Source organism: Thermobia domestica, chromosome 16 (assembly GCF_964235325.1).
Source record: "Thermobia domestica chromosome 16, izTheDome1.hap1.1, whole genome shotgun sequence".
NCBI lineage: Eukaryota > Metazoa > Arthropoda > Insecta > Zygentoma > Lepismatidae > Thermobia > Thermobia domestica.
In genome coordinates this window covers 154,176,538-154,189,762 of record NC_137469.1, presented here as the reverse complement: position 1 = coordinate 154,189,762, position 13,225 = coordinate 154,176,538, and positions in this window count along the sequence as shown.

Sequence of the window (13,225 nt, the reverse complement as noted above, 5' to 3'; positions counted from 1 at the left end):
TCGCCTCAATTGCTACATGAAGATCTTCATTTTGTACATTTGTTTATTTTACGACACGTGGTGCGTCTTTGAATGTTTCGTCACTGTCCTTAAACTTATTACCCTGTTAACTGCGGAGTTTCCGAATGAGAAAGTTGCATCCGAGTGGGGAATAAATTTGTTAAAAATACATATTATGAAATGAAATGAAATCTTTGAGTTTTACTTTCACGCCATGCCTAATACGATACGTATTAATTCGTCACGCCCAATGCGAATCTTATTATGACGACAGTAGTCATCAGACTGCAAATACGAGTAAGATTATTATGACGAGTTAAATCGTCATTGGCAGTTAAGACGTTAAACACCCGGTGTACTGTCCACGTAGTCACGACACCCTTACCAAAGGCCTGACATAGCTTCTACTTCACTGCAGCGGCAGTTTGATCCCAGTTCGAACTTGTGCAGCGTACACGTCCTTCTGTGGAGGTCACATGTTCACTCTGTCCGTACACTAGTTAAAATTAATTGAACACAGATGTCCACAGAAAGCGACAGAACTTTCTTGGTTACCTTTATATAAATGTAGGAATACGTTACTAGGCACTATACAAATACAGACATACTCATGGTATAACCATCATAAGTATTCTGCTCTAATTGGCCGGTCATTTGCAGAAACTCAGAAGCTTCTATGCTCCACGGTCTTTAGCTAGACTTTCAGTCTTGACGTACAATGTGTTGGAATTGAAATGATAAAAATCCATGTCGAACCAATTGATAATTATGTTCAAAAATTCATTTCAAATGGTTCATCCTTCTTCACGTGATGATAAGGCAAATAACCTTGAAGTCATTTTTATATGTGCAGGAAAAAACTAAAAACTTCCCTTCCCCATTAAACGCGAAACGCTGCTGCACCTTCCCACTTGTATTGAATAAGGAGTTTAAATATCAAGTTTCATCTCAAACATGCCTCTAACCATAAAGAATTTCCAGATATGGCCATCTTTTTATAACGTTTGTAACCCCATCTTTTTTCTTCCCTTCTATGGGAAATATAAAAGAACGCTAAAAAATAAAATAAACTCTTTCAGTTTTACATTCCATGGTTATGTTTTCTAGGCTAAAGGAGACAGTGATGATAAGGATGAATGAAGAAGTGGGATGAAGAAAGTAGAACGAAATGGGAGAACTCACTCACATCATGTTTGTCCATTATACGTCTCGATTGCACTAGCTGGGATTAAACTATTGATTCCTTGTACACGCCGTGCAGTTAGACAACCCAATATACACCTTCTTATTACATAATCATGTCAGGTAAAGAGACCCCTCTCTCTCCTCCTTTCTTCTCTCCTATACTAAAATTAGCTAACATGAGCGCAATTCTTATTTCAAACTACACATGTATTAGTTTCGACAAAATGAAATAACAAAACCGAGACAAAACAAGATTCGTAAGTTGATGTAGGGAGAAACTGAAACACACACAATGAAAAATTGAAATCAAAGAATGTCTATTACACAGAGATTCAGAAATGAGGCAGAGAGAGAACAGGAGAGAAGGAAAAACGAAAAGGGAGAACAGATAAAACTGTGGAATTCAAACGTAATAAGAAAAGAACCTAACATTATAAAGTTTCGTTTCCAGAAATCCAACAGTAATATAGAAATAACGTTTGATTTTACATATTTTTCAGAATTATTCGAATATATGGAGGTTGCTTTAAATATTCATTATGTCCCTTTCATAATGGATAGCATACTCAATTTTAAGTAAAACTGTATATCTCCGAGACACATCTAGGATAATGTAGAAAGTTTAACACACATGCTTTGTTTCCGCGTGGTTCGATTGGAAATTCGGTAGTGTTCATAGGACGTACTATTTTAAAATACATTATAATAAACCCAGTAGACAGCGTTGTTCATATCCTCCATTTCAGACTACTAATGGAAACTGAACAAAAAAGCAAAAAAAAAAAAAAGAAAGAAAGAAAGAAAGAAAAGAGAAAGAAAGAAAGAGAAAATAAAAGAATATGTTTTATTTCTCTATCTTTTTCTCGATTGTATGTTTTTCCTCTATCAGTGGACACTAGTTCTTCTCTAGAGCGTCGAATAAAGCAATTCCGTTGTGCACTTTGCTGCAAATAACGTTACAGAAAGAAGCCGGTTCGTTCCAAAGACAAGGCTTCCAGTAATATTTGGCTCGTAATTTTAAATGGCATGATATTGTAGGGGTAACGTAATGACCTTATGAATAATACAGTTACCGAACGTAGGTTCAAATCCTGTTCACGCCAAAATTAACTTCTTTGCAAAGTCATTGTGAAGAATCGACTTATCATACTGGACAAGGAATACATAAGGATGTGAAAGCAAACACCTGTATCCAAATAGAGACGATTCACGACTGCTGGTTGGGAAAGGGCAAGGGAATTACCAGAACATTTCAAAGACATCATTGAACTGCAGTATACACTTTTCGTGTTATCGTTCTCAGAATGAAACACTACACCATTTGTTAAACAACGTTTGGCTATAGCTATCGGTGGTGTAGTAGTAACGCGCCAGACTTCCAAATTGAAAACCTTGGTTCGATTCCCCATCAGGTAGTATGATTTTTTTCGCATTAAGTAATGGCTGCAGAGATTTATCTTCTGATGGAGAACTTACATGGCATTACTGGCGATAGTTCGAATAAACAGTGTGTGCGTTCTACATCATACACTGCAATGGTAAGTATGTTTCATATTTATATTCGTCCCCCTTTCTCTCTTTTTTGACATTTACCTATCCTGTATTTGCATCTTTAAGTTCTCCCCCTCTCTCACACACACGGACTTCACGTTTCAAACTTAAAACGGATCAAGAGCCCGATATACCTGGTCTGGAGAATCTAATTAACTGTTAACTTCGGCGTCGTGCTTTTAGTGCTCTGGGAATAACCTCAAGTCCTGGTCATCTCTGACAGAAATACTGTTTAAACGCAAAGGAATAAGTAAAATCTCTTTTTTATTCTCTGGGTTACAAGTCTCAGTCGAATTACCAGGTCATTACGGATTTGAGTCCTAGACCCAGTAGTGGTCTATAACCTAACCAACATCATCTGACTGACACGATGATCCGTTTCAGCTCTTAGCGTGTTCATTCTAAATGTTCAAATTACATTATATCCGGAAGAGATGAAATTAATGCTGGATGTTCGGAACAGATAAATCTTCGGAAAAGACTAGAAAATGGTAACCTCTTTGGTTACTTGAAAACAAAATTTTATTCATACTAGTTCGACACAAAATTTGTTCCCATCGTATAATTCAATGTATTTTTTTTTCTCGTTGAAATTTGAAACATGCTACATCTAAGAAGAACATAAACTTTTCCTTTCCAACATTTCTAACTTTTTATTACGATACACGTTGGACTTTTAATATAGGGTATTTCTGATAGAAATTTAGCAGTAAAATAGAACTTTCTATTTTCTCTTTCTTTCCTTCTTTCTCTTTTCGTTTGTTTACTTTGTTGTTCTCTTTTGAATTAGTAGTCTGAAATGGAGAATATGAACAACGCTATCTACTGGGTTTATTAAAATGTATTTTAAAATAGTACGTCCTATGAGCACTACCGAATTTCCAATCGAACCACGCGGAAACAAAGCATGTGTGTTAAACTTTCGACATTATCCTAGATGTGTCTGAGAGATCTACAGTTCTACTTGAAATTGAGTATGCTATCCATTATGAAAGGGACATAATGAATATTTAAAGCATCCTCCATATATCCGAATAATTCTGAAAAATATGTAAAAACAAACGTTATTTCTATATTACTGTTGGATTTCTGGAAACGAAACTTTATAATGTTAGGTTCTTTTCTTATTACGTTTGAATTCCACAGTTTTATCTGTTCTCCCTTTTCGTTTTTCCTTCTCTCCTGTTCTCTCTCTGCCTCATTTCTGAATCTCTGTGTAATAGACATTCTTTGATTTCAATTTTTCATTGTGTGTGTTTCAGTTTCTCCCTACATCAACTTACGAATCTTGTTTTGTCTCGGTTTTGTTATTTCATTTTGTCGAAACTAATACATGTGTAGTTTGAAATAAGAATTGCGCTCATGTTAGCTAATTTTAGTATAGGAGAGAAGAAAGGAGAAGAGAGAGGGGTCTCTTTACCTGACATGATTATGTAATAAGAAGGTGTATATTGGGTTGTCTAACTGCACGGCGTTAGCTGTCACAATTTTTTGATGCGGAGTGTACAAAAGATGATCAATCTACCCCTTAGACACTGCGGACTCCTGAGAAAACGACATTTTTAATTACTTCAAATGAGAACTTCTTTTCGCTAATCTTAAGGGAATTTGAGATATGGCCATCTATTTTGCATCCCACCATTTTATTCCTTTTAGAAGAAATATGAAAGAACGCCGAAACACATCTTTAATTACTTTAAATGGTAAGTCCAAATACACAATTTTATTTCTTTAACATTAATAGGTTCGTAAATATGGATATTTTAATATAATAATTGCTATGTCCATTGCCCCCTTTCCAGAACATTTTCCCAAAAATCCGTTACGCCACAAACTCTATGCAATGTTAAGTGGTTTAGCTTTGGCTTTGATCAGTCAGTAAGTCAGAACTTCTTTTATACATAGAGATCGATGAAAACCAAAGACCGTCGTTTTCAATTAATCATGAAACATCGACGTCTTGAATGTGTTCACTAAAAATTTCGAGACATGTAGCAATTAATAAAAACAATGTAAAACTTTAATATTTACAAGATGCTGTAACTCTTAATATTTTAGTAATCCCGCGTAGCGTAGTAGGTAACGCTGTACTCTTCGGTGTCAACGGTCCCGGGGAAGCATTCGGTCTGAAAAGTGTAAAAAGGATCTTGAAAAGCGCCCTGAGATTTTGCGTATAGATAGTTGTGAAGTTGAGAGAAAAACAGGTGCATTGATTGGCTATAAATAACATGTCATATACAGTTTTTTGGTTACTTATGACGATTCATTTAGAATATTGTAAATTTATTACTAATTAATGAGAGTACTTTCCACTTTGAGATTGCATGATTCAACTAATAATAATAGTAATAATGTTATCAGCTCTTGAAGACATTATAGAAGTCGTTCTTATAAGTCAGGCAATATTAATGGAGCTAACTGTTCAATTATTTGAAGAGGTGTCACTTATTTCTACATTACAATTAACTGAAATAATCACAGGAAACATAGCATCAAGTTTCTGCACGTAACGACTTTTCATTGTATCAAAATAACGTACTCTCTTCAAATATATTAGAGATCAGATATATAATTCCTATCCGCTTCAGATTCTAGTTCTGTTCTGAAAAATACACTACAATAGAAAAATTCTCTCCATGCAAATGAAGTCCTTACTGACTGATCAACACCCAGCCAAAGAAATTTCAAATTTTGACAGTGAATAAGATTTGGAATTTATTACAGAAAGTCACTTCTCGCTGCTTATTACGTTTTCTGTTTTATTGTCATTCGATGTTAAAACCAGAATTGGTTGATATCTGCAACTTCCGGTTTGAGAAGAAGGCTAAAGGAAAAAATGGTACCTATTCTTAGAGCGATAAATCAATTTCAAGAAACCACTTTTTCGCTATTTGTTTTGGTTTCTGTTCTATATAGATCACTATTAATACCGGAAGATAAAGTGGACTTAAACCTCTTTACGGTTTTAGTAGAGAGTTAAGGATGGAGACGTAATGTATTTTTTGAACGTTAATCGATTGCAACAAACCGCTATCTATTACTGATTTTACTCTACAGCGATCAACATTAAAATCAAAAATAGTTTATTCCATTTCGTGTTAGTATCAGGTCCGAAGATGAATTCAGCTACTACCTTTTCACTCTATATATTCTGAGCAAATTTGTTGATGATTGGTCAAATGGTTCATGAGATTTTTTCCCCCTGATGGACATGGTAAATATATGAAAGAGTTTGGTTAAACTAAATCTGTTAAAAATGACTTCGAGAGTTTTAATCTCATCATTAGAAGAAAACGGGTGACCATCACATTTGAAATTAAAAGTTTTGGTCACAGTTATCACTTGGTTCAACCTAAGCTTCTATCATTTCACTTTCATCGAAACACATATTCTAATGTCAAAATAATTTTAGTTTTTCCCTAAACAAATAATGCCATATACGGATGGATTTTAGCAATGCCTCCATCAGACAAATTAGAGTTGCTACAATGCGCCAACTGCAAAGGAAACATTATATTTCTCCAACTCTATTATACTGCTCTCAGAGCTTTACTGTCTGAATTAGAGAAAGTTAAAGTTTGAATTTTTACATTTTATACAGTAAAAGATGGCTGAGTTAGTTCAAACAATGGCTCTTTGTTATCCGAGTTATGTTAAATTTTTGTACATGAATGGTGCTACTTTACTTCAATCGGATTTTGGAATACATTGTTAAAATACATAGTAGTAATAGTTAAATCAAGTACTTGATATAGTGTCTTGTATTTTGGAGTGATTATAGTAACTCCCATTTGATTTGTTTTTGTGTAGTTCCCAACAGCTACCTTTACAAAAGCATTTCTTTTCTAATTCAACAGAATCTGCTATTACAAGAGATAATAAAAAATGTCGTATAACTTATTTGTTAGTGATAACGAGGAACGAAGTGTAATACTCGAGGAACAGGAACGTGGACAACCAATTCGGTAACAATACTTACTGAATGGAAGAAAATCATCGAAAAATGACTAGCTAAGTAATCAAAGCGGTGTAAAATGTACTGGGATTAATTGCATTTTAAGTATATTTATGAGAATGAATACAGCAAGAACAAGTGTAAGAATATGGCTGGCAGCTTTTCTGTCTGCGTAAAAGTTATTTTCGTGAATGATTACAAAAACATAAATCATTTTTCGTGACTGGTATAAACATCAAATACGCTCTGTAAAGATTTGTTCAGTAGTTCAAAAAGAACAAATACTAATTCTCAATATCTCTAGATATTTATCACGTCTTTAGTAGGACAAACACAGGCTGAAAATTGTAGCATAGAAGCTCTGTCTTATACGCAAATTTTGAAGCGGTCGTGATGCTTTTACTAAGATATTCCTCTTAATAAATGAGACGTTTGAATGGTTACTTACAAATAATATAGTTCGTAATATTTGTACAGAATGACTTGCTCTCAGCCATGCCGTCTGGGTTGTTACGAAGAATGCGTGATATATATTGAACGAAACCGCAGCATTATTTCTATTTTTGTGTTCCTACGTTCATCAATCTAGTTCTTTATCATCGTTTCTGTTTTATTTTAACACATCAAAACTAGTACTGTTGTTAATGTTAACACACACAACATCGACTCATGTCAAACTGGTAAGTTTGGACCTGTGTTAACTGCCCATTGGCCGTGTTAACCACCCCCGCCTGTTCAAGATCGAACCCTTGGTGTTGAAATAACACGCAAAATTAGTTGTCATGCTGAAAGCACTTTTCTGTGTTAAAATTGAGTTTTATTAAGACCAGCATCTTTTCTTGTGTGATTAGGTACATTAGATTCAAATTGTAACAAACGCTGACCAATCACAGAAATGAGACCACCCTTCATAATATAGAATTTACTGTGTTGCCAATTGAGCTTCGTGACGGCACAACATGTACCTCGGTAGTGTGTAGCTTCTGGCTTAGATAGTCAGTAAGTATTGATCATTTGTGCGTAGTGGAAAAAAGATAGAGAAAAATGAAATTTTTGAGTTTTACGTCCCACGATTATGCCGGCTAGGTTAAAGGTATGATGATGAGTAATGAATGAAATGGTGGAATGGAGAAAGTGGGAGGAAACGGGGGAACCCCGAGAAAACCCACGCACACGGTGTTTGTGAAAAAAGAATAGACTAACTAGTTTCTGACAAAGATAACATTATGGTACTCTGAAAGGCTGATGTCCCAATTGCGCAAGCTTCTGATGTTTAAGAACAGCTGCACTGAAAGAGCATCAAGACTGATGCTAACTCGGACGAGTAAGGAACTGTTAGCAATATTGGAGACCACGGTTTAAGCTTCACTTTTGGGATGAGCACCTGTCGCAGGGTCACACAATCAGCACAGTTGAGTAATTGACTACCCAACAGAACCTGGATGTGCTCGAAAACTCATCACCTACGAGTATGCAGCGTACATCTGCAAATGTGGGCTATTCGAGCAGACTATGTGGGCCCTTGCGTCAACTTTTCCTCACCATGTTCAGAATATCCAACGATTCTTGTGATGCAACGAATATATCAGTCAATTGTTAGCACAGTTGATCTGATCAGAGAAGACTGCATAGTATGGATTCGAGCAGGATGCCATAGGTGGAGTTTAGGCACGTTGCATCCATGAGAAGTTTTGCAGAGATTCAATTTTTCAATTAAATTGGCACAATCAATCTTTAATTATACCACAATGATGCTTTTAAGATGCTAATTATGAAGGAGAACTCAGCATGAATAACATTGTAAAATATTTGTCATAACAAGGAATGCATTTTTTTGTGATTGAAACTACAAAATTATGGTGAGAGGCAAAAGCGGATATACGTTGATTCTACTTTTTGAAAGGTTTCATTAGCTACCAAAATGAATAGGAGAAAGGTAATATGGGAATTGGCCCAAGCACTTTTTGGGGATAAGAACTTTGGATTCGAGTGTATATATTTGATTAAAAACCCATGAACTGATGGGTCTTTCATGCACGTCGTGTAGCGAGTGTGTGGTGTGTATATGTTTACATGGCAATAACTGGCAACCTTCTTAATAGTAATAGATGAAATTTTAAATGGTATTTGGTGTTACAATTTCTTAGCAAACTGAGTACATCCCTCCATCATGAGATTTTTCCCTATGATGATGGTATCTTCCAAGAGGATAACACATCTAACTATCGTGGATGTCCTAAGCAGGAATAGTTCAAGGAACAGAGTAAGTGAGGTTAGTTAATTGATTTGAATTTAGAACCCTTTATAGCGCTTAGACCATATGAGACATGAACCTATATTTTAAGGACAAATCCAAAAAGAAAACATAATGCGCTCAAATGTCATTACTGTCCAATCGGGAATCGAACCAGAGACCTCGTACATCAAATACTCACACACTAGTCGTGTTAATTTGTTGCAAATACGTCATTTCTTCCGCACTATGGAAATTTTAATTTATTCGAGGAAGGTATTTACTAGTATAGTAGTATAAAAATTGTTTCACCTTATTTTTATATAAATTAAAAAGCTATTATTGATATTTTTCAGATTATTAAAAGCTTGCAATGTATTGTATACAATATTTTCCAGAAGATGCTTTATTTAAGTGGATAACCTTATTTCCTACACAACAGTTTCAATTTTGTCACCTCCTATTTGGACTTATTTTTCTGGATTCCTTCCTTTATTGTGCAAATTGCAACAGCTTTGGTCTTCGTCTCTTCCCCTTTTTGTCATTTCCCCTTTCATCAAATCTTTCCCTTTCTCTAGTTTTGCAGCACTTGAAGAATTCACGGCGCGTGAGAGAGACATTCCGACAAAGTGAGTTTTTCTTCAAAATCCAAGGAAGAAAGACCGACCGAGAGAAGGGGAATCACATTCAGGAGACGGAGTTTAAGAATGTTAAATTGATTTGAATTCAGCACCTTGAAAAAGAGATGACGATTTTCAACGCTTTTGCGCTTTCCGCTAAATATATTATTCATTGTCGGGGGAGGGGGGAAGAACGAAGAAGCAATTTCAATTTCAGAAAACGAACACATTTTCGGTCAATAGTGGTTGCTGCACAAATCCGTGAGAAATTGAATGAGTTCCGATGTGGCTGTAATAGCAGAGATACAGTCAAAGTATTAAAAAGAAAACACCCCAAAAGTTACTCAGACAGAGATGTTCAACCAATTTTGAAATGTGTTTCTATAAGATCAAATGTCGTAATACTGCACGAAAGTTTAAATAATTTGCTGATATTTCTAACCTAAAGAGATATTAAATTATTCTCTTAAAGTAGTTTTGGCTTGAGTCTGTCTAGGGGTAGTGGTTGAATGAATCAAGATGGAGCAATGGCTCCTGAGCATTTACTTATGTTACCAAATTGAACTATATGGGGGAATGGTCGCTGAGTTGTTTAGCCCTGACCTCTTCTGCAAGGCAAAACTTCAGTGCAAGTGTTTGATTATCTTATTGTATAAATACCCAGTGTCCGTGAAATCCCTTCAATGTGATCAATTACCTTTCTATATAATCAATTTGGGTTTATTATTGTATTTTTATCTTAGAGGATATAAAAGTAGGAAGTTATGTGCTAAATTTCCCTAAGAATCATTTACATGCAATTCAACTTACCTATGTTCTATTTTGCCCTACAAGTTCCAGTAAAAACAGCACCTATTCAAATATCTTGAACACGAAGCCATTATTAAATAAAAGGTATGTAAAACTCTTTTTCCTTAAGATAGACCTTGCTTTCTATTAACGATAGAAAAGAGGTAGATTGTAGGCTGGAGTGTATTTTTGAATAAGCGGATTATATTTAGACCGCATGTGCGAGAATAATAATAATAGAAGAGGTGCTGATTAATTTAAAGAGTTATTTATGAGTTAAGACAAGGATCCCAATATTTTATTCTGTTGTTCTCAGAGTGTATTGAGACGTAAAAGGCACATTAGAGGCAAATGTATTGATTTAATTATGAAGTATGAAAGGAGACTAAGCTGAATTAGTCTACATACATGCATACCTGTTATTAAAGAAACTGGATACGAGCATCATGTAAGTAACGGGTGAAGATATTAAATTTATGAATAAGACCAGAATAATATCTGCTATCAAACGCTCTGTCTACATCAAATGAGATGAATATAGAAAGTAGTCATTTCTTGAAATGTTTATTAAGTAACGATATAAGATTTAAGTTCTAATGAAGGGTGTACATCGATTGAATATGTAATAGTAGAGCATTTACTCCCATCTTAACCAGTATTCTTTCTATTATTTAGTGAAGAGCTGAGTAAAATTAGTGAGTCGGTGAGACTCAATTAATTGCTGGCCTCTATTCAATTCAGAGAACACTTTTATTTTTACTTCCCTTTGATTTTAAAAATGATACGAATCATATCTTATAAGTTGTATGGAAGTAAGGCAAATATAACAAAGAACTTTGTAGTTCTTTAATGAGTTGGCTAGCAATAGAGGATACGTCTTCACCTAAAAGAGCATTGCGATGACAGTAAACAGCATCTGCGGTGTCATTCGGTGTTATAAGTGTAAATAGCGCATAATCCGGTCGAAGTTAGCTGTTGAATGAAGGTTGAAATAATATACACGAATACCCTCCGTCAACCAGCCCAATAGAGTTCTTGTTAACGACCATTGGCGGGTCGAGATTCTGATCGGACAACGAAAAATTTGATTAAAATGAAAATCAACATTTCATAACCTCTAAATTGTATAACATCTCTGTGGTGATTAAATACAGTAGACTATCACGCAAACCACACATTTATTTACGATGTATGTATAATAATTTAAGAAAAAAAAAACTTAAAAAAATAGCCTACAGTACTTAATAAAGTACAACAATATATTTTATAAACGCATTTACTAGGCAAAGAAGAACACATTTGATCTTCAAAATATTTTTTTTTTTTAAAAAAAAGAACTACTTTAAAATGTTAGTGGTTTTCCTTTGTAAATTTTGTTCAAGTGCTTTACTGCATGCGTAGTCATGTCATTTTATAATGATTATCATGTCCATTTCAGTCGTATCTCTTTCTTGTTTGATGTACGATGCTCCCAACCAATGCGTTTTACTTCTTTTCTATGTACATGTGTAATTTCTTGTTTGCGTTGCGATTAATTGGTTTGTTTACTATTAGATTTTGTACATACGGTGTACAACCATCTTTCGAAATAGATCTTAACTATTACGTAGATTGCGTAGATATAGAATAATACCTGAAACGCAACATCTCTGTCATCCATTCTTTCATTTCCTGTTCTAACTTTTATAAATTTGTCAAGTCAACTGATCAAATGATAGCAATTTAATCGGTTATTTTTTTTAAAAATCATTGAACATTGAACGCTTTGTTTTCTCTTTCGATAAACATATTACAGTTCCTTGTACCATGCTTTTGCCAATCCCAAATTCTAATATGTTCTTGATGTATTGCCTCATGTTTGTTTAACATCTGCAGTACTATTTTCGTTGGATATTATGTCGCCCTGTGTCCCTCATATCTACAAACAATAAGTCATTTTACAATAGAATCATCAGAGCCTGTAAAAAATTATCAGACTAATTTTCCGTTTAATATAGGCCTATGTCGCAGAATGTACGATATATTACCTATCTTCTTTCACCAGATTCGTATTTAACTTAGAAGGTATAGTATGCATCTCAGTTGCTTTCCCGCTCCTCATGTAGTGAATACAGATGAGTTGTTGACCTGATATCTCACAAATGCAACGCACTATTCACAGAAAGCAAACAAAAAACGAAAAAATATAAAATCTCCCAGCGACACAACGAATATATTTAATGAAGCTACATAGCTGAGCTCTCAATTCTAAACTATTCAAAACATTTTGTGAGTCTATAGGTTATAATGTTACCCTGTTCCTGATGCAAATACTTCAATAGATGAAAAGCTCAATTTATTTTCTTCGAATTGCAGGAAGTTGTTATTCAACGAATTTCTTTAGATCAAAAGTCAGTTCAGGCAGAACTATTTTTTAATAAGCTACGATGAAAAGGTAGTTTGCGTGCTTTCTAAATATATAGAAGAAGTGTAAAGAATATACAGGATAAGTGTAAATAATGTTCTCGATTTCAGAATTGATATGCAAAACGTAATGATCGAGCTACATCTTCTTGGGAACGTTTTTTCCACGTAATTTCTCAAGTGATTTTCCTCAAAGTCATTTCCTTGTTAGTTGTTCTGGCTTTCTTCAGCCTTACGTCGAAATAAGAAACAGATACAACTAGTTGGTCGCATGAAGTTTCTGTGACCTTGATCTTAGTTTGAACATACGTTTGTTCAACACAATTTTGTACAAAATTTCCACAAAATAATATTCCACAGAAAAAGGAAGTATGGATAAGTTTAAGAAAATCAAAATTCTACAGAAATGAACTTACACGTAACGGAAAGCTTAAGTATATCTACAATCAAGTGATAATTAAATCGGACAGCTTACAAACCAATAACTTG